The following is a 26,908-nucleotide window of genomic DNA, read 5'->3' on the forward strand; positions in this document are numbered from 1 at the left end:
CCGCCTTGCGATGCAGGGGACACAGGTTCGAGCTCTGGTTGGGGAACTAAGAGATCACATGCCGTGGAGAAACTAAGTCTGAGCGCCACAGGCAGAGTCTGCGCCCAAGCGAAAGGCCCCGCATGACGCCACAGAGACCCTGAGCGCCACAGGCAGAGTCTGCGCCCGAGCGAAAGGCCCCGCATGACGCCACAGAGACCCTGAGCGCCACAGGCAGAGTCTGCGCCCGAGCGAAAGGCCCCGCATGACGCCACAGAGACCCTGAGCGCCACAGGCAGAGTCCGCGCCCGAGCGAAAGGCCCCGCATGATGCCACAGAGACCCTGAGTGCCACAGGCAGAGTCTGCGCCCGAGCGAAAGGCCCCACATGATGCCACAGAGACCCTGAGTGCCACACCTAAGACCCCGACACAGCCAAAGAAATAAATGAGTAAATTAAAACAAACAAAATATCACTTTGGGAAGCCTCAAGGTACTAACAGTTTCTCAAGGTACTAACAGCTGATGAGAATGAGTGTAACTTAGAGCATGAATAAAAAAGAAAAGAGAGAGAAAGAATTAATGGCAGTACTAACTATGTGTCAGAAACAGTACTGGGTGCTCGGGCGCCTTATCTCTTTAACCCTCCAGAAGACTGAATTTGCAAAAATGACAAGAGTGGCCCTTTACTCTAGGTTACAGATTAGGATATAGAGGCTCCTAGAAGTGAAGGCACTGTTAAAGGTTATACGACTAATTAGTGCTGGAACCACTGGGTCTAAACTCTTACACATGAAACTCAGTGCCACGAAGTGTAAATTTAACATAAACCATATACTGAAATCCTAGACTGGAATCCTCCTGCAATGCAGGAGACCCCGGTTCAATTTCTGGGTTGGGAAATTCCCCTGCAAAAGCGATAGGCTACCCACTCCAGTATTCTTGGGCTTCCCTGGTGGCTCATATGCTAAAGAATCTGCCTGCAATGCCGGAGACCTGGGTTTAATCCCTGGGTCAGGAAGATCCCCTGGAGAAGGAAATGGTGATCCACTGCAGTATCCTTGCCTGGAGAATTCCCATGGACAGAGGAGCCTAGTGGGCTACAGTCCATGGGGTTGCAAAGAGTCAGACATGACTGAGCTACTAAGCACAGCACAGCATATACTAAAAGGTCCGTCTAATCAAAGCTATGGTTTTTCCAGTAGTCATGTGTGGATATGAGAGCTGGATCATAAAAAGAAGGCTGAGCACCAAAGAACTGATGCTTTCAAACTGTGGTGTTGGAGAAGACTCTTGAGAGTCCCTTGGACTGCAAGGAGATCCAACCAGTCAATCCTGAAGGAAATCAACCCTGAAGGACTGATGCTAAAGCTCTAATACTTGGGCCATCTGATGCGAAGAGCCAACTCACTCGAAAAGACCCAGATGCTGGGTTTCAAATGACGAATTATACTCAAACGACAAAGAGATACAAATACTCAGCACTACACAGGCCGTATGTATAATCTGAGTTCTTGGAAAGTGTCCAGACATTCTTGCTTGCCTGTTGGACAACCATTTCTTCTCATTCCTTATAATGAGACCTTGATTTTGTGCAGAACAAATGATGACTATCCCCTGGATTCATCTAAATAAGTGGTTCTCAACTGTTTTGATTTCAAGATACCAACTGAGAAATGCAAACTGTGAAAATTTAAAATGTTTGTTTATTATAGCCAGCCTCTGCATGGGTAAGCCCTGTATCTTCCGACACGACAGATGCTTCTACTATCCCATTTTATGTAAGGGACTTGAGCATCCATAGACTTTGGTGTTTGCAGGGGTCCTGAAGGATACTGAGTGGCCACTATAAATCATTTAAAATAATAATAATCCCACTGAAAGTGAACGTTAGTTGTTCAGTCGTGTCCGAATCTTTGCAACCCCCTGGACTGCAGCCCACCAGGCTCCTCTGTCCATGGGATTCTCCAGGCAAGAATACTGGAGTGGGTTGCCATTCCATTCTCCAGGGGATCTTTCTGACCGAGGGATCAAATCTGGGTATCCTGCATTGCAGGCAGATTCTTTACCATCTGACCCGCCACGGAAGCAAGCCCATATAATCCTGTTACATAACAAATAAACATTTTATGAAATAGGAATATTTTTCAAAAAAAAAATTATCTAGAAGAGTGGCATTTAATCTTTTACATTTTATGCAAACCTCTTCAAGTCTGGCTTTAATAAAAGACAGTGGGATTCTCAGATTGGCTTTTGCACCATTTGTGTAAATATCCACACAATGAAATCAGGCAAGTAACTTTTTAGTATTATGATGAAAATTGTTTCACCTTCATGGTGCCTCCAACTCAGACGGTCTCAGAGACCGCAGGATTCGTGGTCTGTACTCTGAGGACCAGCTGGCCTGTATCAATCAGAGCGATTCTGTTGCCTTTCCACAGGGATTACTGTGGAGGAGGTCATGTGACCAGTCTGACCAAAGAGATGAACACCAGTTGGGGAGCCTCTGGAAAAGATTTCCCTCCCTGACAGAAAGAGCAAGCCATAGGAGAAGAAAGCACTGCTGCCTCCACCCCCACTTCCTTTTCCTGTGTGAGAACATGATGCTGGATGTGGTGGCAGCCATCTTGCAACCATGAGGTAAGAAATTAGCAAAATGCCAAGAAAGGGGAAATAGAGGGTAGGAAAAGCCTGTGTCCCAGGTGACATCATTGAATCCTTACGTCAAACTGAGATGCAAGACTTCTGTTTTCGGAGATAATTAAATCTTTGTCTAAACCACACTGGGTGACCTCTGTATACAGATGCACCCTACATAATACACCGCAGTATAGAAATACCAGAGACTAGAAGTAGATTTTGGAAGGAACAAGGTTGGAAACTCAGTTTAGGACTTTTGCCAAATGAAACAAAGTTTGAGAAAATGCTTTGCCAAATGCAAACCTAGGAATGTAGGTACAAATTTTCAATTCATTTAGTAAAGAAATATTTACTGAGCCCTGAATTGGTTAGGATTAGGTCTGGCTGTGCAGAACAGAAACCCCAAAGCAACAGTGGTTTAAACAAAGAGACAGTTTACTTCTTTCAAGTACATAGAGGCTGTAGAGTGCCGAGTATGTCAATTTCATGATCGTCAGGCACTGACACTCATTCCATGTAGCCATCCTATTATTCTCAAATTGTGATTGTCATTGTCCAATAAGGAAGCATGAGCTCCAGGGACCATGTTGGGTAAAGAACCCATCTGCCAATGCAGGAGGTGGAAGAAATGCGGGTTTGATCCCTGGATTGGGAAGATCCCCTGGAGGAGGAAATGGCAACCCGCTCCAGTATTCTTGCCTGGAGAATCCCATGGATGGAGGAGCCTGGTGGTCTAGAGTCCATAGGGTTGCAAAGAGCTGGACACGACTAAAATGACTTAGCATACAGGCAAAGAGGAAGGGCAGAGACCACCTTCCTTCCCTAAAGCCATTACTGAGACGCTCCAAGTGATTCGTTCTCATAGCATATTGACCTGACCATAGTCACATGACCACATCCACCTGGAAGGGAGACTGGGAAATGTAGTCTTTATTCTGGATGCCAGTGTGTTCTGCCATCAGTCACGGTTTCTGTTTTTATAGAAGAAGAATGGATACTTGAAGACAGAGTACCTACTATGTGCCACTTCTGAAACACTAATGTGCAGTTTACTAACATGTCAGTTTGTATTAGGAAGAGTATATTTTTCATTCAGTTAAATATTTTTATTCAACAACGATTGCTTGAGGGCTATTTGTTCAGCCTACAAGGTATAACACATTGCTGATAGAAAAACAATCAGAAAGAATTGTTATCCAACAAGAAATAGCCTGGTTGAGGAGGACAGTTATGTTTATAAAGTTGAAAAAAAAAAAGCCATCATGAACATTTTTTCTTAAAGAGATAATTAAGGGCTTGTGCAAAGTTCTAGCTATAAGGAATGTCACTGTATTTTTTCTGTGAGCCCATGAAAAGTTTAAAGCAATTAAATATCCAGCTATTGTTAAAATCAATCACAGTACATAATTAACAGCAATGCTATTAAACAATACTAGTTTATGCCATTTACTTTATGCCAGACACTGTCCCAGCTCTTTATATGTATTAACTAAGGGAAACTTACGGTAACTAATTCCTATGAGACAGATAAATACTATCTCCCTATTTTACAAATGAGAAAACTGAGGCCCAGGAGAGTAACTTGCTCCAGATCATACAGCTAAATGGTAGAGCTGGGATTCAAACACAGAATCCAAACTGTATTTTTAGCTACTTTTTCCCCCTTGGTTGTACCCTGAGGCATGTGAGATCTAACTGTTCTCCTCAACCAGGCTATTTCTTGTTGGACAACAATTCCTTCTGATTGTTTTTCTATCAGCAGCCTGTTATATCTCGTAGGCTGAACAAATAGCCCTCAAGCAATCGTTGTTGAATAAAAATATTTAAGTGAATGAAAAATATACTCTTCCTAATACAAGCTGACACATTAGTAAACTGCACATTAGTGTTTCAGAAGTGGCACACAGTAGGTACTGTGTCTTAGTTCGATCTACAGGGATCGAACCCTCACCCTCTGCATTGGAAGCGTGGAGTCTTAACTGCCGGACCACCAGGGAAAGCCCCTCTAAACTCGTAATCACTATTGATTTGTATGTCTGTGAATGTTTAACTCTTACTATGTACAGCAGTGTGTTCTAGGTACTTGGGGGTGCCTCCTTATGAAACTTACATCCTAATTGGGGGGCAGGTTTCAGACAATGAATAATAGATATAACAACCAGTTAGATGCCTGAGGAAAAGCGTAGAGGCAGAGGGAAGAGTCAGGGCAAAGGCCCTGGGGCAGGAGCCCAGGTGCCACGCTGGACAAAGCGAGTGGCCAGCCCGGCCGCTGTGCAGTGAGTCACGGGGAGGGCGGTGAAGGGACCAGAGGGACTGGTGCCATCATCAGGGCCTCCCAGTTCACCGCGAAAACCCTGAGTGAGCCCCTCGGGGGTTTCAGTAAAGGAGGGCTTTTTTATTGTTTAGTTGCTAAGTTGTTTCTGACACTTTTGAGACCTAGTGGGCTGTAGCCCGCCAGGCTCCTCTGTCCATGGGATTTCCCAGGCAAGAATACTGGAGTGGGTTGTCATCTCCCTCTCCAGGGGATTTTCTAGACCCAGGGATGGAACCCGCGGCCCCTGCATTGCAGGCAGATTCTTTACCATCTAAACCACCAGGGAAACAGAGGAGAGATACCATCCTCCTCAGATTGTAATGGAATCCCTCCGGCTGCAGTGTGAAAACGGGCCCACAGGACGCAGGCATGGCGCCTGGAGGAACAGAGATGAACACACAGAAGGATGTTCACATTAGAGCATGAGTTTCCTTAAAAAGTTACGCAGCAGCGTGGACAGGCGTTGTACTATGGTCACACGAGCCGTGGCCACTGGGGGAGGCTGGATGAAAGGAATACAAGGCCTCTGTGCTCTGTGCAATGTCCTGGGAGTCTAGAATTATTTCCCCCAAAAGAGTATGTATAAAAAAATCCCCCAGTTTGTTAAAAAAAAAAAATGCAAAGAAATGACTCAACACTGAAATCTTTATCTTAAAAATTGAGCACAATTTTTCTGTGTGTATTATGGTTTTTTTTTAATGTTCCCTTACTACTTTTGTAATTGAAAGAAAAAACCTTTATAAAACCATCTAGAGTCATCCAAACCCACGGGAGCACAGACAGTAAAGAGAGGAAGAATGAGCACGGCTCAGGAAAACAATTCTTCCCAAAAAGGCTGACCCAGGGCCAAGAGTAAGTGGTTTGACAGATTTGGAGGCTGACCTGACCCAAAGATGGCACATTTGAACATCGTCCAATTTATGGCCACGGCTTTAACACGCTGCGTCCAGCCCCCAGTCATCACACGTCATGCTTGCCTTGGAGGAGGCTGTCACCCCCCGGTGGTTCCATTTGTCACCGGAAACTGACATGTTTGGATAACACGCCGGCCCTCACCATGCCGTCCAGGGCTCCTGGGTGCTCTGCCCCACTCCCCTCCTCCGACATCTCTGTAACAACGTGTCTTGGGGTCTAAGTCACTGTCCAGCCCGTGAGCTGTTTGTGGGCAGGGCTAGGGGCTTGCTGGGCCCAGAATTGGAAGTGTGATGCCCCCTCTCAGAAGCCCCGGTGGTCCAGTGGTGAAGAATCCATCTGCCAATGCCAGGGACACGGGTTCGATCCTTGGTCTGGGAAGATCCCACATGCTGCAGGGGGCTGAGCCCGCAAGCCCCAGCTACTGCCACCTGAGGGCCCTCCAGCCGCTCCTCTGCCGCAGGAGAAGCCGCTGTGATGAGAGGCCCGCATGCCACAGCTAGAGAAAGCGTCCGAGCAGCGATGAAGACCCAGCGTGGCCAAAAGTAAAATAATTTAAAAAATACAAAAGGAGAGTGACTCCAACATTTGCTTACACAGAAAGTAAAGTGAAGTTCCCTTTGTCGATTCTGCTTAGTCTTTTCAAAAAATCCCCTAGAGGGAATAAATAATAAACAAACAAGTGAGCAAATATGAGAGCTGGTGCTTTACAGTGAGCTGAACAGGTGTCCCTCCAAACCCCAAAAGGAGCCTTGATGTATTATTAAATATCTTTTCAAAAAACAAAGCTCTGGATATAATTTTTTCCTCTCTCCCTCCCCTTGTCCCTTCTTTTTTAGTCTAACAAATAGTTTAGTCTAACACAGAACATCTCCTGTGTTCTAGAACACATGCCAAGCAGTGCAGTATCGTGAAAACTAAGAAAGACAGGGTCCTTGCTCTCAGGAAGCTTGCAAGGTAGGAGGCAGACATTAAACAAAGGTGTAGATAAAAACGATTTAACGACCGTGGTGACGAGTGCCGGAAAAGAGACATTCTCGGCACAGGGAGAGGGTTGAGGAGGATGGGGTGGGCTGTGAAGGCTTCCCAGGAGACGTGACTTGTTTTGTTTTCTAGATAAAAATCCTATTTCTTATTTCCATATGCAAGTGCTTGGGATACTAGGCTAGGAGACATTTGAAAGAAGTCTGATAATTATTCCCACCAATAATAGCCACGTTTGGTTTGAGGAGGCAATCAGAATAGGAAAAACAAAAAAAGAGCAAAGGGCGTGCTTGGACATAATTACAGCAAGAATGTACAGGCCAGATTTAACCGTATCAGACAAGAGAGAATGGAAGTTCACCTTAGTTAACGTTAACGCCAATTGTGGACAAACACAAGGATGAAATGGGCGTGAGTGATGTCCTTATAGGCGAACATCCTGCAGACGTTCTTACAGGTCCTACATCAATGCCCACAAGACCCAGAAAGTTGGAGAGGGTTGTAACTCTTTGCGGTGTGGGGCTTCTCGCATACTGAGAACATCTGTCATCCCTGGTTGTAGGGAACAGTCTCTCGTTACTGTGACAACCACAATCACCTCACTAATGTCCAATGCACCCCCTGCTTCCTGCCTAAAGTCCTTGGATTAGCTTAAACATCACTTCCTTGCCTCCTTAGGGGGCTCCTTCAGTAGACTAGGGATGGGCGGTGGCCCAAGGATGGGGTTAAGAGGGGAGGGACTTAGGGGAGCACAGTAGATGAAATGGGAGTGCAAAGCCTTGCTAAGGTTGGACGTTCTGGGTGGGTGACGGCAAGCACATTTCACAGTGGGGAGGGGTCTGCACTCACCCCACAGGACACACTCCTCTTAGCATATGTGTGCCTCACCCACCCTCTCTGGGACCCCGGGCTGTGACCCCCAAGCCATGGACCCTGGGTCTGCAGAAGGAGAACCTGAAGGCAGAGCCCGATGAGTGAAGGGCACGTGGTCCAGGTAGGGACTGATGCGTTTTCCGCTTCCTGGTTTGCAGACGGCTGTCTTCTCATCGTATCCTCACACGCTCGCTTTGGACCAGAGCTGGAGGAAGCAAGCTCTCTGGGGTCTCTTCTTACCAGGGATTGAATCCACATCCTCGGCAGTGAAAGCGCCAAGTTCTAACCACCGGACTGCCAGGGAACTCCCTGTCCTACCTCCTAATACTATCACACTGGGGGTTAGGGTTTCAATATATGAATTTTGGGGGGCACACAAACATGCAGTCTATAACAATGACTTATCTTAGTAAATCTAAAACCTTCTACAAAAGTTAAAAATAATTTTTAAAAAATTCTAGAGCAAAAAAATTTCTTGAGCAGTTTTTTTATCTGGTGTGCAATGCAGAGGAGTCTTAATTCAGAGGGTGTGAGGAATATTCAGGTAGTTGCTACATTATGCTTTTGCATTTACAAATAATTGCTGTGGATTATTGTTCTAGAAAAGAGTGGTGGTGGTAGTTCAGTCGCTAAGCCGTGTTTGACTCTTTGCAGCCCCATGGTTTGTAACCTGCCAGGCTCCTCTGTCCATGGGATTTCCTAGGCAAGGATAATGGAGTGGGTTGCCATTTCCTTCTCCAGGAGATCTTCCCAACCCAGGAATCGAACCTGCATCTCTTGCGTCTCCTGCTTGGCAGGTGGATTCTTTACCACTGAGCTACCTGGGAAGCCCATAGAATAGATTAAAACTATGTAAACGGCAATTAAGTAGGTCAATGGTTTAAAAACCTTAAGTACAGCCATATAAGATGTAGATATTTTTTAAAACATGGTAGGTATGAATAGCTTTCTCTAATACTGTTGATATGGGTCAATGTCCAAGATGTATATACAACTGGAAAAAGCAGATACAGATCAGCGTGTCTAACAGGCTTCATTTGTGGCAACAAATAAAAAAGTCAGTGTAAAAACCTCTGCTTGTGAATGTATACAAATCTCCAGAAAGATAAACAAGAAACAAGGGTGGCTGCCTCGGGGATGGGAATTAGTGACTGCAGAACAGGAGAAGCAAATGTTTTTATTGCACAGCACTTTGTACCTTTTGAATATTGGATCTCATGAATGGATGGCCTCTTTTAAATAAATAAATCACACACACACACACGCAAACGATGAAAAAAAAAAAAAGACAAGCAAAAATCATAAACACCAAAACAACATAGGATTATCTACAGTATTCTGACCCAACAAAATTAAAAGACTGGCTTGGAATTTGGCTCAAACTCTAAGTCATATTAGGGAACAAGGCCCTCCTAACAGAAGCCATTTGAGGAATGGAACGCCTTCCACAGGTTTGGTGTTGGCCCCAGCGTTCCAGGATCAGTGCTGAGCTCTGTGCTGAGTTTCACCATCATAATGGTGCGCAGAGAGGCTTCCCAGGTGGCTCAGTGGTAAAGAACCCACCTGCCCATGTAGGAGATGCCAGAGATGCAGTTTGATCCCAGGTTGGGAAGGTCCCCTGGAGGAGGGCACGGCAATGGGCTCCAGTGTTCTTGCCTGGAGAATCCCATGGACAGAGGAGCCTGGCGGGCTACAGTCCATGGGGTCGCAAAGAGTCAGACAGGGCTGAAGCAACTTAGCATGCACACACACATGCAATGGTGTGCAAAAGACAGACATATCCTAACATCTCTGGGGCTTTCCCTGTTGCGGGTATTCACAATGGTTTGTTTTGCTCCTTTGCGCCTTTAAAAACATTTTTTTTTGGTGTGTGTGTGCTGCCTATCTGGTAATGAAAAGTGGGAAAAATGAGTGCTACTTAGAATTTATATAATGACAAGTATATTCCCATAAGAAAACTCCCTAAACGTCTCTAAACTCAATGAAAAAAAAATAAATATAAAGAGACTTGTCTGGCCCTTGAGACTGTAAGGCGTCTTTTCTTTCTTAAAAATATTAAGCTTCCAACAAGTAGATTAAAAACTTTATCCTCCATTAAGTCCTAAAACAGTGAAAGTGAATGATCCATCTCCCCAGTGTCATATTTCCGGAGGGGACAGTGATTATGAATGTCTCTGGGATCTGTACGCTCCATTAAGTCCTGTTAGGAAGAATACTTTCCAGCTCTAAGACACAATTAATATCTTACCGGCAAAGGCATTCTTGAATAGATGACTGAGATTTTAATTACACTCAAGCAGAAAGTAATACTTTCTTGGGCTGGGTGAAAACACTCTTCGGAAGTAAATTTGGGGGCCATAAAGACTGGGGATTAGTTTAGCTAGTCATTTGGAACAGGTAAGTGGTTGTGCTTTAACTTCCTGGACTGAAGGCTGGAGAAGCAGAAGAGGGTATTTCAGGAGGAGGAAGGAGAGTCCAGTTGAAGGAAGGGAAGGTCTTTATGAATTTTTCCACGGCTGAGAATTCATAAATAACGGTAGTATTGATTGTAAAAAGGACAGAACATCAGGATCAACATTCCTACAAATTTGTAAGTTAACCATTCATTTTGCTTACCCAGTACAGTCATCGTTACTATAGGAAATGTATGCATCTCACCAAAGCCGGAGAGAGAAACTGGAAGACAGCCACCAAATCTTCAGACGGCTCGCGCAGTCTAGCCCAGTGGTTCTTTGTGGGGGGCAAGCATGCAGCTTGTGGGATCTCAGTTCCTGGACCGGGGATCAAACCCTTAACCCTCGTCCTCGGCAGTGAACGCGTGGCATCCTAACCATGGTACCACCAGGGAGCTCCCGAGGCCAGCGGTTCTTAAGCAGCGATGGTTTTTATCCAGGGCATATTTCATGCTATCTGGAGATATTTTTGGTTATCACAAATGGGGAGTACCACTGGCATTTAATAGGCCAGGGATTAAACATCCCTGCTTAACAGCCCCCACAACAATGAACTCAAAAGACCAAAAATGCCAGAGTAGAGAAATCAGGTCTAGAGTTTGTTAAGTGTTGGAGGGTGTCCCTCAAAGGGGACAGAAATTTAGAGTAATCTCCTTTTAGCAGGGGGTCTCATCCCTGATGCATCATTTCATTTAGGGGGAATTATTCAGATCCCAGGAGACACTCCAGTAACAACAAACACATGGGGGTCAGCTGGGGAACAAAGCACACGTTCGTCATGTGTCCCAACAATAGACAACGGAGGCCCCGTCACTCACTGCTGCTGCTGCTGCTAAGTCGCTCCAGTCGTGCCCGACTCTGTGCGACCCCATAGACGGCAGCCCACCAGGCTCCGCCGTCCCTGGGATTCTCCAGGCAAGAACACTGGAGTGGGTTGCCATTTCCTTCTCCAGTACATGAAAGGGAAAAGTGAAAGTGAAGTCGCTCAGTCGTGTCCGACTCTTAGCGACCCTATGGACTGCAGCCTACCAGGCTTTTCCGTCCATGGGATTTTCCAGGCAAGAGTACTGGAGTGGGGTGCCATTGCCTTCTCCCCCGTCACTTAAGGGATAGTTAAAAGGCAAGGAAACTAGAAATGAGATGTTTGGTTTTTTCTTTAGTAGGGAGGGTGTAGGGGAAAGCGAATACTAGTTAAAAGAGGAAGTTAGGCCTCTTGGTAGTCACTCTAATTGGAGTCTTATTCTTTAAAAATCTTGGATGGGGCTCAAGGTCTGTGGGTCCCCTTGAAATTAAATGCAGAATATAGTTTGTACGTGTACAGTGTGTACTTTCATCAGATTCTCTGTGGAATCTATAAGCCCCCAAAGACTAAGAACCATGACTATAAAGGGTCCTAAATACCAGCTGTGGCTCAATGCGTTTCACCCCCTATTTTTGAATAAGCCATACTTGCATGTGGTGAAAATAAAATTAAACAGTGTGAAAGAGGAGTGAGAATCAAGGCTTAGGGTGAAGAGGACCCTCGCTCATCTGGGGTACAACATGCTAAGGGGGTTTAAAGAAACTCAGTAATCGAGATAAATACTGTTTAAACGTAGTATCTTAAAAATGAAATTATAGAAACAAATAAATTAATGGAAAAAATCCGTGATGAACAAAATATCAAAAACCAAATTAAAACAAGGTCAGTACTACAGACTCTTTTCCTTTTGCCTCAAGCTCTGATATGACTCAGAATAGCACCGTTACATTCATGGTTTATGTAGGTTTCCTGTGTATTCTTCCGGAGAGATTCTATGTAATTACAAGCAAATGCATATAGATCAACTGCCTATCTGTATGCTTTTTCTTATACTAGGTATACCATTTCATACCTTGACTTCTTCATTTACTATATCTTCAAGATTGTTGTTTCATATCAGAATGGAACACAACATATTATTTATTTATGTTATACACATAGATAGCTTCCCAGGTGACTCAGTGGTAAAGAATCCACCTGCCAATTCAGGAGATGCGAGTTTGATACCTCGGTCGGGAAGATCCCCTGGAGAAGGAAATGGCAACCCACTCCAGTATACTTGCCTGGGAAATCCCATGTGCAGAGAAGCCTCACGGGCTATAGTCCATGGGGGTGGCAAAAGAGTTGGACATGACTTAGTGACTAAACAACAACAAAACATCTATATATTTCATATGATACAGTTATGCAAGAAAATGCGCTTATTGTCTTCCCTTTTAAAGCATCGGTCTCACTAATTGCTTTATATAATTACATATTTTTGTGCAAAGCACCATCTTTTCCTTGAAAATCCATTTCTCGAATACTGGATGCCACATTCGTTTGCCAGGTCACATCCTATAGAAAGAAATCTCCGGAGAACCATCCTTAATTAGTTCTCTGTGTTAAAAAAGTGCACGCCTCCTTCCCTCCCTCCCTGGGGTTGGTAACCTTTCTAGAAATGGCTGGATGGACCTGGTGAGGCTCCCAGGTGAACTGACTGTCCTAGAGGGCACACTGGCCTCCTCAGGTTACTGGTCACTGCTAATTAGTTTAGAGAGTGTAAACCCTTCATAGTCTCAAATTCCGTGTTCAAAGAACCAGGAGGCTTAAGTTGCCACAGATGTGAATGATGTCATTAAGAGGGACTTCAGGAGACACAGTTGAAACCATCTGAAGCTGGCAACGCAATGCTAACCCACGGAGTGGCCCTGTGCTAATTCATTTAGCCAACACAGAACCATCCAGCTGATTCTGGCAGGAGCTCAGTGCCTCTAATAGAGTCTGGGACTCCATCTTTTTGGGTTTCTCCATCTTTTTTCCTTTCCATGCCTCTGCTAACATATAGTATTTTATAACATATAGCATATACATATAGTATTTTATAATGATGGGGTTTTCTTGTTTGGATAGGCATATACTTATAGAGACATACAGAGAGTCACAATAACATCTGTGAGTGGAATAAAAACCTCCCAAATTTTAAAAATATTTAAAAAATATTCCTTTTTATCTCTAATCTTCACATGGATTATTACAATTGCTGACACTTTGAACTGTATTCTACATTTAAAAGAATTCTCTGCCTTTGATCACAGGTCAGTGTTGCCACATTTATAGGAATAAAAATGACGGCGATAATAACAAAAATCATAGAAATGAAAATGCTCCATTGCCGAGGTCTGGCTGCCTGACGTATACACTATAAATCATGTACACCACTATAAAGCTTACACAGCCCAAGAATGTACCAACACTCGGGCTGGCTCCTGAGATCACACAGCAGCCACGGGATGCCGGGTGAGATCCACCCTCCCCCTGCCTCCCCACCCCCAGGGGAGATCAGTACAGGAAGGGGTAGGGGGCTGGGGCTCAGGGCAAGCCCTTAGCCATCCCAGCACAGATCTGTTTGGCTTCCAAGCACAGTATTTCCTACTCTAATATCATGTGAGCAAACAAAACGCATCCATAAAGCTTGTGAATCGACATGTAGAAAACTGGGCTGACCCTTGTCAGCTGCCGGGTTTGATGGAGCAAACACACTAATTTCTAAGCCTCCAGTTTTGTGTTGTCACTAGAGGGTGACAGTAGGTGAGTTGGGCCCCCTGCCTTCAATATGAAATGAGATAAATATTCAAAATATGGATACCAAAGGGGTCCTAGCCTATGAGGATCAAGCCAGACAGTGCACATTAAAAAAAAGAAGAAGAAGAAGAAAATCCATAAATTTTACAGTGCTTTCCAAGTCTTTATTACTATATTATCTTTTTTTTTTTTTGGTAAGTTTATCTCATTTTATTTTTGATTGACATACAATTCACATCACATGAAATTAACTATTTTAAAGTGGATAGTTAAGAGGCATTTAGCCCATTCGCGATGTTGTGCAGCCATCAAGTTATACTATTTTCATGACCACACATATACATATACACATATATATGCCGGCCGTGATAACGTGGGCACCCGACCGGCCTCATCGGTCTTTGATCCGCTAGTCATTTAGTGCCCCTCAAGGACACTGGGCTCCTGCAAGAGTCTCCCAACCCCTAGGCCTCTAGCTCACACAGGGTTTCCTGCCTCTTCTCAATCCTGTCTTTGAATTTCAAAGCCTTACAATTGCACTCGACAAATTGCTATGGGTATTTAAGCATGGTCTTTGTGATATTTGCTGTTTTACAAAGCAAGTGAATGTCAGGGGCTCTAATTGATTACAAAGCCAAAAATAATTCCGAGACAGCAAGATGAAATTTTAATTATAACCATCCTTGGTTTTAAAGACACCCAAGTACTGAATAATTGTACACAAAACGCAAACAACACCTCCACCCCCAGTGTTGTCGGGTTCCTTGGGCAGAGGACAGACACAGTGCTTACTGTTGGAAAGTTCCAGAAATAAAAGTAAGGCTCAACAACATTTAAGATCTTTGTACAGAAATACAGAAGCCAATTGAAACCCTTTTCCATATCTGATAACTGGAGCTATCACTTCTTTTTAAATGCAAATAAGTGATTTGGGGCATGATTAGAAAAAAGTTGAACTGGATTGTTTGCAAGAGTGCAGGAGGATGACTTTTAGCAGAGACGCATGTGTGCACAGGAATCAGCCCTGTTTTAATTTCTAGACCAGGAGTTCTACAGACTCACAAATAAGGAGAGGCCCTGGTAATTTCTAAAATGCCACAAACAAGCGTGCGTTTCTGTTCCTTCAGATGAAACGCCCCAGAACAGGCAGTGTGTCCATGATCACACGGAAGCAGCAGCATCCAGCTCAAAGTGGAGGAAAAACAGTCCTAACAATGCAAGAATTTCCCAAAGTCCAAACATCCCAGGCCACGCAGCTCCCACAAATGGAAATGGTGTCAGATCTGCATCATAATCGATCCTCCAGATTTCCATCCACAAAAGAAGGATGTGGTCAAACAGAACAAACAACGCCAGGGACAACAGAGCAGGCTTTCTGCAGCCGTCCCCTCCCCTCCGCCCGCCCAAGTTTAGAGACCGACATCAATTTCAGCGCAATCGCTCAAGATACAATCACCGCGGAGGGCAGGGGACAAGCACATCTGTGCTGTTTTCCTCTGAGAGATGTGAGCTGTTGATAAATATTCACAGCAGAGGTTTTTCCATAATTCTTGGAGTCTTCAAAAGCAAAGCCATTTTGGGAGTCCAAGCTTTTTGCTCCTGCCCCCGCATAAACACAAAGGGGAGGCAGGAGAAAAAAAAAAAAAAACAGTGAAAATGAGAGAGTAAGAGAGAAAAGAAAAAAAAAATGATACAGATAAAAGAAATTAAGCGAGCCATAAAGTCTAGGCTTTGTTTTAACTGGGTTGTAAGGGCCTGCTGTGCTGCCCATAATCCAGCTGGGAGAGGCGCCCCTGCTGGGTGGCTAATTAAAACAATTATAAATACAAAGAGGGTATCAATGGCATTCCAAGATTCAGACAAAGAGATAAAGCGTTGAAGATTTAAATTGTCAATGGTCAATCTCTCTTCAGGCGGTTCTGAAGAGCATCAGAGTCCTCAAGAACTCCCAACTCTTTTCTATTACTGACTTGTGTCTGGTTACTCAGGACTCTTCCTTCTGTTGGGTTTACAAACATCAAAATATGTCAGTGATGGAATTAAGGGAAATTTCTAGGCACAAAAAGACTTCAGGGTCCAGCATGTCAGGACGGTGGCTCTGAATTTTAAAATAAAATCCTATATGGGGAAAAAGGCCCCTGACCCGCCTTTGGAATCACTGTTTTCAAAACAAGAAAACAGAAAAGATCTTGAGACATTTTCCCCAAATTCAAAGCGACGAAATGAAAGTCAATGCGAAATGTGGTTAAAGAATATTTTAAAAAGTACTATGGGAAATTTAAGGAATGTTGAAAAGGTAGCAAGTATGCTAGGGTTACCACTTCAAAGTATTTTTTAAAAGTGAGTTGCAGGATTAAACAACAAAAGTGAAAATCTTTCTTAATTTCTTAGAACAAACTTCTTATTTCCTCCCTTTCTGGCTTTTACAGGTTGAACCCTATGAAAGGAACACTCAGAAGTATAATAATCTAGAGTTGTGTAAATTAGTTCTCTGATTATGGTAAAGACCCTCAAAGGTGTGAATCCAAAGGCCACAGCAAGAGCTAATGTATGCAACTCTAAGGAAATGTCCAGAAACTTGGAATAGCTACAGCGCAGGACAAAAGTGTCAGATGTAAATTCAAACGTGGGATGAGCAACGTCCCTGATTCCTGTAAAGAACAGGATCCAGATGCTGTTCTACGGGCGCCTCGCACCTTTTCAGCCTGTAGAGACAGTCGCTCTCTGCACATTCGGAACCTCTCGGGGGACTCAACCCCAGAGCAGCAGGCATCGCAGGTGTTTCCAGGGGCATCCACGGGCAGGGTGGTCTGTTTGCTCTCACAAGTGGAGGTGGCCAGTGAGAGCCTGCACTCTGGGGCTGGTCGGCTGGGCATCAGGACAGAGACCCCGGAGTTCCAATTCGCCAAGGCTCACCCCTAAAAGGAACAATGTACCTCTTCCCATCCTGAAAGAAAGGAACTGGTATAGCTGGTGAAAGCCGGTTCAGGAGGCAGCGGTTAAGGCAGATGCGGCTAGTAAGGACCCAGTGGGGGTCAGAGCCCGGGGCGTCCTCTCCCCACTGCCCCCAGCTCCTCCCCTACCATCTCTCACTTCCTCCCTCTTCTTCTGTCTTATTTTGCCTCCAGTGGCCAGGGGATTGAAACTTTCTTTGGGATTATCAATGCTCTCCCATCCTTCCATTTTCTGTTATTTCTTCCATGGAGTAACTGGAAGATGTGTATCTTTCCTGGTGTTGAAATAGTATCAATAAAAAGGTCTGAGAGACTGAGTGGAAACACTGGCCCACAGCACTGGCAACACATGAGGATTAGTAAAAAGAAAAGGATTTGACCAAAATGACTCCCCTGCTCCAAGGATAAAATGTTGCCTCAAAAAAAAATTAGTTGCCTCTCACATGGATGGACCTAGAGACTGTCATACTGAATGAAGACAGTCAGACCGAGAAGGAGAAATATCGTATGACATGTGGAATCTAAACAGAAGTGATACAAATGAACTGATTTACAAAATGCAGACTCTTAGATTTAGAGAACAAACTTAATGTTGTGGGGAGGGGGAGTTTGGGGAAGAATGAGGAGAAGGGGTAGTTAGGGAGTTTGGGATGGACATGTGCACACTGCTGCATTTAAAATGGATAACCAACAAGGACCTACTGTTCAGCACGGGGGACTCTGCTCAATGTTATGTGGCAGCCTGGATGGGATGGGGGTTTGGGGGAGAATGGATACACGTACATGTGTGGCTGAGTCCCTTCACTGTGCGCCTGAAGCTATCACAACATTGTTAATCGGCCATGCTGCTGATGCCTAGTCACTTTGGTCGTGTTCGACTCTGTGCGACCCTATAGACTGTACCCTGCCAGGTTCCTCTGCCCATGGGATTCTCCATGCAAGAGAACTGGAGTGGGTTGCCATGCCCTCCTCCAGGGCATCTTCCCAACCCAGGGATCGAACCCGGGTCTCCTGCATTGCAGACAGATTCTTTATCACTCAGCCACCAGGGAGGCCCATTAATCGGCTATACGCCGATACAAAATAAAAAGTTAAAAAAAATGTTGCCTCATAAAACACCTTTGCTGCTTTAGGTATTTTGAAGTTATTATATATCCAGAATATTAATGAAAAGCATAGAAACTCCTCTAGTTATGCATGTTCAACTCGGAGCTTTTCTGGGATTTGAACAAAACTCCACATGGAAGCAAAAGTGTGACAAAAATCTGCTCAATGCCAACAGATGGCGATGGGTTCTGGGCTCTGTCACTGGAGGCTGGTCAAAATTTTTAGGCTAAGGCAAGGCTGAAACTCAGATGCATGCACTCAAGGGGTGGAGGAAAGCAGGTGGCAGATCTTCCAACACTCGTGGGCATGGTCTGCATCCTGTATGTCAGGAGGCATAAAAGTCATTAAGCAAAGCTTCAAATGTCTAAGCTTCCCATTTGACACACATACACTCGTAATGACAAAAGCAAAGCATATGGGTCAAGTTACTGTGCTTTTTTTGTTTGCTTTTAAAGGGTCTTGGTTCCCCAACCAGGGATCAAACTCGGGCCCCAAGCCAAGTCCTGACCACTGGACTGCCAGGGAACTCCCAAGGTATTGTCTGTATATGATCCCAGAAACCACCACAGAGGAGCGAATTTACTCACTAAGCACGTGTCTGGGTGTTCTGAAGATGGGCCTTGATATTCACGTGAGTAACAATTGTAATTCATAAACTATTATTTATCCCACTTCTCTTTGTTGTTTCCATTTCAATAAAATCACAAAATGTGTAGTTTTAGTTAGGTTTTTCCATAATTTATATCCTATTTACCAAAGACTATAAAATATTTTTGCAAAGATCCTGATAATAAATGCTTTAGGCTTTGCGGTCTACATATGGTCCCTTTCATACGTTCGTCTTGGCTTGTTTTACAAACCTTTAAAAATGTAAAAACCATTCTCAGTTCATGGGATAAATATAGCCCTGAGGCCGTTTGAAATGAAATCCTGTCATTTGTTGACCCCTGATTCTGACAATAATCATCTAAAAAGTTTTTAAAAATAAAATACAATGATCAAAGTATAAAAGATTTCAAAGTATAAAAGATTTGAATCCTCATTAAAAAAATTAAATGCTAAAAAGTAAATACTTTACAAACGTTTTAAAATATTTTTCTTCCAAAACATTCAAAATTATTTAAGATGGAAAGGTAAAATACAAATGATAATTAATTGACATCAAGCTTTATGTAAAAATTATTTAAGCAAAGCTGAAATATATATATAGTTAAAAGTATTTGTTAAAGCCCATTAAATATGTTATAAAAATAAAACTATTTTCAATTTCAGCATTCAGTCAGTGTTCATCTAGCTGCCAGTGTTGAGAACCTAAGCCTCTTACATCAAGACCAATGTATACGCAAATGGAAGAGTAATACTATAAAATGTTCTCTGCTGCCACGTGGAGCTGGTACCAATATCGTGCTCTTTGTAAGCACCTCTCGAATCATGAACTGGGACAACGAGAAACAAGAAAGGGGAAGCTCTGGCATTGCTGGGATGATGGACTAGACAAGTATCTCACTAATTTATGGCACGAGAGAAGGCTTCGACAGTCAATTCAGTTATCCTTTCTCTTTCTTAAAGTACTTTCCCTGCTCATATCCTCTATACACTGTAGAGACTGTTGTTGGATATTGGCAGCAAGACAACCACAAACCTTCAAGGCATGCAGAAGCAAGTGCCCTTTGCTTTGCAGAATAGTACCAGAGATGTGAAGACGTCAGTCATGGGTAAGGATGTTTAATGCCATGGCTTGCACGATGCCATCATTGAGTACCAGATGCTGAGGGGCCGACTTGCCCAATATGGACGATTTTTAAAGTCTTTATTGAATTTGTTACAATACTGTTTCTGTTTTGCTTTGGTTTTTTGGCCACAAGGCATGTGCAATCTTAGCTCCCTGACAAGGAATTGAACCCGCATTTCCTGCACTGGAAGGTAAAGTCTTAACCACTGGACAACCAAGGAAGTCCCTAACCATGAGTTTTTAATAAATATTTTGTGTGCATATTTTATATTCAGAACCACAGAAGGGAAGAGTCCGGGCAGGGGTCCTTCCTGCCCAGGTCTAAAGGGAGACTGCAAAGGAGATTAAACAAACAAGGCCAAGTGGAAGGTGAAGGGCCACTGACACTGGGGGGCAGACTCAGAGAGACAGCAGACGGGTGGAGAAGCAGTGGTCTGGGAGGCCAGGCCCTTCTGAAGAGAACTGCCAACATTCTGCCCTTACCAGTTACTGACGTTAGGGAAGTGGACCTGGTGTTGCTGGACTCTCTGACTTCTCAAGACAATGCTAAATTCTGGGGGCGTATATTAAAAAATTGACATTACAGATAACCCATATTGAAAAACTAAAAAAAGCACATTTGGTGGTATCACACCTTTAGGCTGGACTGATTACCAAAGCCACTATGAGCAGCCTTCTGGTCTACCGCATTTTCCTATTTGTGCTTATTTTTGAAGCATTTATGATCACTAACTCTTCATTTTGGATAAATACCAAAGTAATGACAAAAGCAGGGAAGAAGCACGTGATTAGGTTAGAAAGAAAAGTGAAGGTTAGGTTCACAGCGATGTGTCACAAGGGTGACCTGTGTTCCATCACTTGAACTTTGTAGGATACGGACTCAGCAACGTCCTACTTCCCAGTGGAGAAGCTTCCATAACCAAGCACGTTAGGCTGTCTCTGGCTCTGCCACTAAGTTCAGATAGCTTCTGGGATCTGCACTGCACTTCAACTCGTTTTCAGTAACAGGAGAGTGAGTGGCAAAAACTGTGAGATGAAAGGGTGGAAGGATGACGTCAGAGATCTGCGGGGACTATTTCCAGGAGATGCCAAGACTCAGGAGGTGGGGTTACATGCTGTGGTTCTGGAGAGGCAATCGGAAGGTACCTGGCGTGAGAGTGGGGGTGGAGAGAGAAGGGAATGCATCGAGTGCCTGTGAGGACTTTAGGAGCACAGGTGAGATGCCTACAGAGAGGTTAAGAGGTCAGACCATCCCAAGTTCAAAAGGAAGGGAAGGGAAGGGAAGTCGCTCAGTGGTGTCCGACTCTTTGCGACCCCGTGGACTGTAGCCTGCCAGGCTCCTCCGTCCATGGGATTCTCCAGGCAAGAATACTGGAGTGGTTTGCCATTTCCTTCTCCAGGGGATCTTCCCGACCCAGGGATCGAACCCAGGTCTCCCACATTGGAGGCAGACGCTTTAACCTCTGAGCCACCAAACCCAGTTTTAATTCTTACAAGCTGGAAGATGTTCCTTCTCCCTCTGAGGTTCTGTTTCATCATTTGCAGGAGGGTGATAATGATGACCGACCTCAAAGGGCTACTCTGGGAAAATAAGTGAGCTGATCAAAGTCAAGGTCTAGTGCACTTTCCTCAGCAGCTACTCAGTCAAGCTGACTATTGTTAGAAGAATCACTGGGATCAGTGATAGGAACTTGGGAGTCATCAACAGAAAGGCAGGCAACTGCAAGTTGAAGACCACACCTTGGAAGGGGGGCATATGTACTGGGGAGTATATGGTGGTGCTAGTGGTAAAGAACCCGCCTGTGAATGCAGGAGACGTAAGAGTCGTGGGTTCGATCCCTGGGTGGGGAAGATCTCCTGGAGGAGGGCATGGCAACCCACTCCAGTCTTCTTGCCTGGAGAACCCCACGGACAGAGGAGCCTGGTGGGCTACAGTCCATGGGTTACAAAGAGTCGGACACGACTGAGCGACTGAGCACAGCCACAGCCACGTGGATTTGGGGGAGTAGTGGAAGGAAGTAAAACCCTCAAAGGGATCAGAGGAGGAAGCCAGGTAGGAGAAGGGCCAACACAGGATTTGGGGAGGGTCCCTGTGTGAGAATAAAACGGAGATTTAATTTTCAGGGCAGTGTGAAGAGTAAATGTGAGTTAGTTCAGTTGCTCAGTCGTGTCCAACTCTTTGTGACCCCATGGACTGCAGCACGCCAGGCCTCTCTGTCCATCACCAACTCCCGGAGCTTGCTCAAACGCATGTCCACTGAGTTGGTGATGCCATCCAACCATCTCATCCTCTGTCGTCCCCTTCTCCTCTTATCTTCAGTCTTTCCCAGCATCAGGGTCTTTTCCAGTGAGTCATTTCTTCACATCAAGCGGCCAAAGTATTGGAGTTTCAGCTTCAGCATCAGTCCTTCCAATGAATATTCAGGGTTGATTTCATTTAGGATGGACTGGTTGTATCTCCTTGCAGTCCAAGGGACTCTCAAGAGTCTTCTCCAACACCACAGTTCAAAAGCATCAGTTAGAATGGCATTTTACAAACTTTGGGGTACTGGGGAGAAGGGAGGTGTTTAAAGTGCAGATTTTCAGAAAGCCTGACTCAGTGGTTCTGGGTGAGGGCCCAGGAATCTACAGGGATTCCAGCTGCCGTTAGGCAACAAGCCACTCTTGAAAGAGCACTGTGTTAAGACAGAACATGCAGCCAGGGAGAAGAGACAGAGCGGCCCCCAGCTTCAAGGTGGTTGGTTACAGTACACACGTGTCTCCCCTCCAGTGCCCATGCACTGACTAACGCTTTCACCCATGCATTGAAGACAGTCAAAAGTGTTCAAGAGAAAAAAGGCTGTCTTCCACAGGTTGTTTGATACGTAAAGGAAGGGACGGTGGCTGCTGGTGTTTATTTCTTTATTTTAATGGCCAAGGGAGCGGCAGTGGTAAAGAACCTGTCTGCCAATGCAGAAGACTAAGAGATATGGGTTCAAACCCTGGGTCAGGAAGATCCCCTGGTGAAGGGCATGGCAACCCATTCCAGTATTCTTGCCTGGAGAATCCCGTGGACAGAGGAAACTGCCAGGCTACAGTCCATAGGGTCGCAAAGAGTTGGACACCATTGTAGCAACTTAGCACAAGAGGACAAATATCTGTGACCCAAAGTTTGGATGGATGAATTAAAGCAGTTGATTTTCAAGTGTTAAATCAACCTTGCATTTCTGAAATAATCCAACTCAATCATTACGGATAGTGGGAAAGACATGCATTGATCAGACTTCAATCTCAGGTTCCAGGCTCCCTTTCCTCTCTCAGGGTTCAGGCCAACATGACTTTCTCTCTCTCCCAACAACACAATAGTTCCCTGAGACTTGGAAATAAACATCAGTTATTCTAGGCCAGTGATCTTCAAACTGTTTTCCTCTTAGACTCTATAAAATATTAAAAAAAACTCTTATGTGTTTTAAAGTTGACATCTACAAGATTTTAAATAGCTTAAGAGGATTTAAATAGCTTAAGAGGATTCTGGGACATTGTAACAATTTGCTATTAATACCTAATTTTGTTAAATGCATGGAAAATAATCTAAATATCATGTATTCTTGACCTCCCATTATCCACTTAAATCATGCATGGATAATCTGTTCTTCAGTATGGAGGTTCCTTAAAAAACTAAAAATAGAGCTACCATATGACCCTGGAATCCTACTCCTGGGTGTGTATCCAGAGAAACACATGGCCCAAAAAGATACATGCACTCTGATGTTCACTGCAGCCCTGTTTACAGCAGTCAGGACACGGAAACAACCTAAATCTCCATCAGCAGGGGAACGGGTGAAGAAGACGTAGTACACACACACGCACACACGCACACACGCACGCACACACTGGAATATTACTCAGCCATCAAAAAGAATGCAATCATGCCACTTGTAGCAACATGGATGGACCTAAAGAGTGTCATACTGAGTGAAATTAAGTCAGACCGAGAAGGAGACATAGCATATGACATCCCTTATATGTGGAATCTAAAAAGAAATGATACAAATGAACTTACAAAACAGAAAGAGACTCACAGACTTAGGAAACAAACTGAAGATTGTTGGGGGGTGAGGGGCAGGGATAGTTAGGGAGTTTGGGAGGGTCATGTACACACTGCTACATTCAAAATGGAAACAACAAGGACCTACTGTATAGCACGTGGAACTCAACGTTATGTGCCAGCTTGGATGGGAGGGGGGTTTGGAGGAGAATGAATACATGTATATGTATGGCTGAGTACCTTCGCTGTTCACCTGAAACTACCACAACATTGCTATATCCCCAATACAAAATAAAAGTTTAAAGTTTGAAAAAAAAAAACCTGTACTTTAAAGTCAAAATTTTATGTCAGTATTTAAGTTTTTCTTTCTTAAATGTGCACTTCAATTCCACATCCCCATGGAATTTTATATTAATGTAACATTTTTTTAATGTTATAAACACTTTTGGCTTAGAAGTCTTTTATTGGTCACATTATCAAACTTCTTGGCCAGGAAATTTACATATAAGTTTTTAAAAGTTCACTTTATCTGGTCAGAATTGAGTTGCTATTACAATGATTAATTTTTGTGCAGTTGGTGAAAACAAGGTGAATATACTACAAAATCAGAACAACAGAAGTTACATCATTGTTTAAGTTTGGCCATGGATGCAGATAGGCTTGTTATGATTTTCACTCCCTGTATATGCTTGAAATTTTCCACTATAAAAAGGTTAAAAATATACTGAAGAAATAAGTTTGCTACAAACTCTGGTTAAACACTTCTAAACAAAAAATGTAGAATTTTATTTTTAACGTGGGCACGAGTTTGATCCCTGCTTGGGGAACAAGGATCTCGTAGGCCACGTGGTGCTGCCAGAAATAAAAAATAAAGATGAATGTGATTTTTAACAAGATGGACACTCCCTTTCCTTGGTGCAGATCAAGGCAGCAATCACGATTATTAGGTTCTTGTGTGTCTTCCCAGTGATACTGGATGGGTATGTGAATACTCATATAGACTCTTTCTGGTATACAAACGGAGCACATTGTGTGCACATTCTGTGCCCTATTTTTTGCCAATGTGTCTTTGTGTATGACTATGTCCTATAAGTATACATGTATATATACAGACAGACACTTGCTTTTCATTTTTAAAAGTGTCTTCAGTGAATTCCATGGAATGAATAAACTTATAAGTTATTTATTTATTTACTATTATTAAAAAAAATTCTTGTAAAACATTTATTTATTTGGCCATACTGGGTCTTAGTTGTGGCATGCCGGATCTTTGATCTTCCTTGCAGCATGTGGGATAGTTCCTTGACCAGCATGGAACCTGGGCCCCCTGCACTGGGATGTGGAGTCTTTGCCATTGGACCACCGGGGGCGTCCAGAAGTATGTTCTTTAGACAGACTCTTCCCTACTTGGGGGTATTTAAGTGGTCTCTGATATTATGCCTTTGTAACAGGAGCTGTAGTGAATAATCTTCACAAAATACTGTTTTGCTCATCTCTGATTTTATCTTAGAAAAAACTCCACAAATTTTTAAGACCAATGTTAATAGAAAAATGCCGCCTTTCAACAGCTTAAGAAATGCCTTTCATAGAATTAAAAACTCATCAGAATTGATTCTCTGGCTCAGATTCAGGTGGGAACTTTACCCCCTTCCTGGTTCTCTAATACAAACTGGCCACCCCTGGTGACGAATACAAATCTCATCTTTTGTTATTTATTTTCCACATACTTAAGCACAGCTGTTTGCCCCTTTTTCCGAAATGACAGAGAAGGGAAGGCTAACATTTATTGAGAACTGATCATGTGCAGGTACCACACGAGGAGATGCATGGAGCCCTCACAACAACCCCATGACATGACATTGTTAAAAGATCAGAAAACTAACGCTCTGAGAGGTTGAGTCACTTACTTAAGGTCACAAAGCTGATAAGTGGTAGAAACGGGGATTCACCCCAGGACTGTTCAATTTCAGGAACTCATTCACCGTCTTGGGAGCCTATGATATATACCCATGCTATTCAAGCCAGCACTGCCTTGTCAACTTTTACAACTACTTTTACATTCATGGAAATATTTTGAAGATAATACAGAACCTTCTAGATATGCTTCACCCAGCTTCTCCTAGTTCACAGACTAAGACATTAATAGTGGGTTCAACACTATTAACTAAACTACACATTTTGTTTCTATTTCACTGATTTTCCCCACTGATATCCTTTTTCTCGGCTTTGGGACCCAATCCAGAAAACAATATTGCCTGTAGGATTTCCTACTACTTTTAGTTTTTTAATCCCTATATTTATTAGCTCCCTCACCATTTCTTGAGAGCAAAAACACTACTGGATATCTGAATCCATTCCAGTGTCCTAGGAACAGTGCTGGACCCATTGCGGGACGTGATTTATCTGGTTGGGCCTGATTTATTAAGCTTCCGGCTGTAGAAGAAAACAGAAGTTGCCAGGCTCCAGAATATCAGGTGTGCTAATGAATGCCCCCCCCACCCCGAAAAGCAAGAGCTGGGGGGGACACATCAGCACCTTGTCTGCCAGGCGCTGGAGGAAGTGGGAGATTTGCTCATAACACCAGGTCATTTCCTCCCTTCCTGGCCTGACCTCCCAGCTCTTGTAGCAACAGCCAGCAGAAGCCACCGCGAAGTCACTTAGTGACATCTTAAGGTGAGGGAAAGAACTGACAGGGCCCACTGTCCCCACACTCAGAGGGAGAGAGCTGACAGGGCGCACTGTCCCCACACTCAGAGGGAAGAGAGCTGACAGGGCGCAGGGTCCCCACACTCAGAGGGAGAGAGCTGACAGGGTGTACCCTTCACACTCAGAGGGAGAGAGCTGACAGGGCGCAGGGTCCCCACACTCAGAGGGAGAGAGCTGACAGGGCGCAGGGTCCCCACACTCAGAGGGAGAGAGCTGACAGGGCGCACTGTCCCCACACTCAGAGGGAAGAGAGCTGACAGGGCGCACGGTCCCCACACTCAGAGGGAAGAGAGCTGACAGGGCGCACGGTCCCCACACTCAGAGGGAGAGAGCTGACAGGGTGCACCCTTCACACTCAGAGGGAGAGCTCTACAGGGCGCAGGGTCCCCACACTCAGAGGGAGAGAGCTGACAGGGCGCAGGGTCCCCACACTCAGAGGGAGAGAGCTGACAGGGGCGCACCCTTCACACTCAGAGGGGAGAGAGCTGATGGGGGGCACGGTCCCCACACTCAGAGGGAGAGAGCTGACAGGGCGCAGGGTCCCCACACTCAGAGGGAGAGAGCTGACGGGGCGCACCGTCCCCACACTCAGAGGGAGAGAGCTGACAGGGTGCAGGGTCCCCACACTCAGAGGGAGAGAGC

This window comes from Giraffa tippelskirchi, chromosome 13, assembly GCF_054371585.1.
Source record: "Giraffa tippelskirchi isolate mGirTip1 chromosome 13, T2T-mGirTip1v1.2.pri, whole genome shotgun sequence".
Classification (NCBI taxonomy): Eukaryota; Metazoa; Chordata; class Mammalia; order Artiodactyla; family Giraffidae; genus Giraffa; species Giraffa tippelskirchi.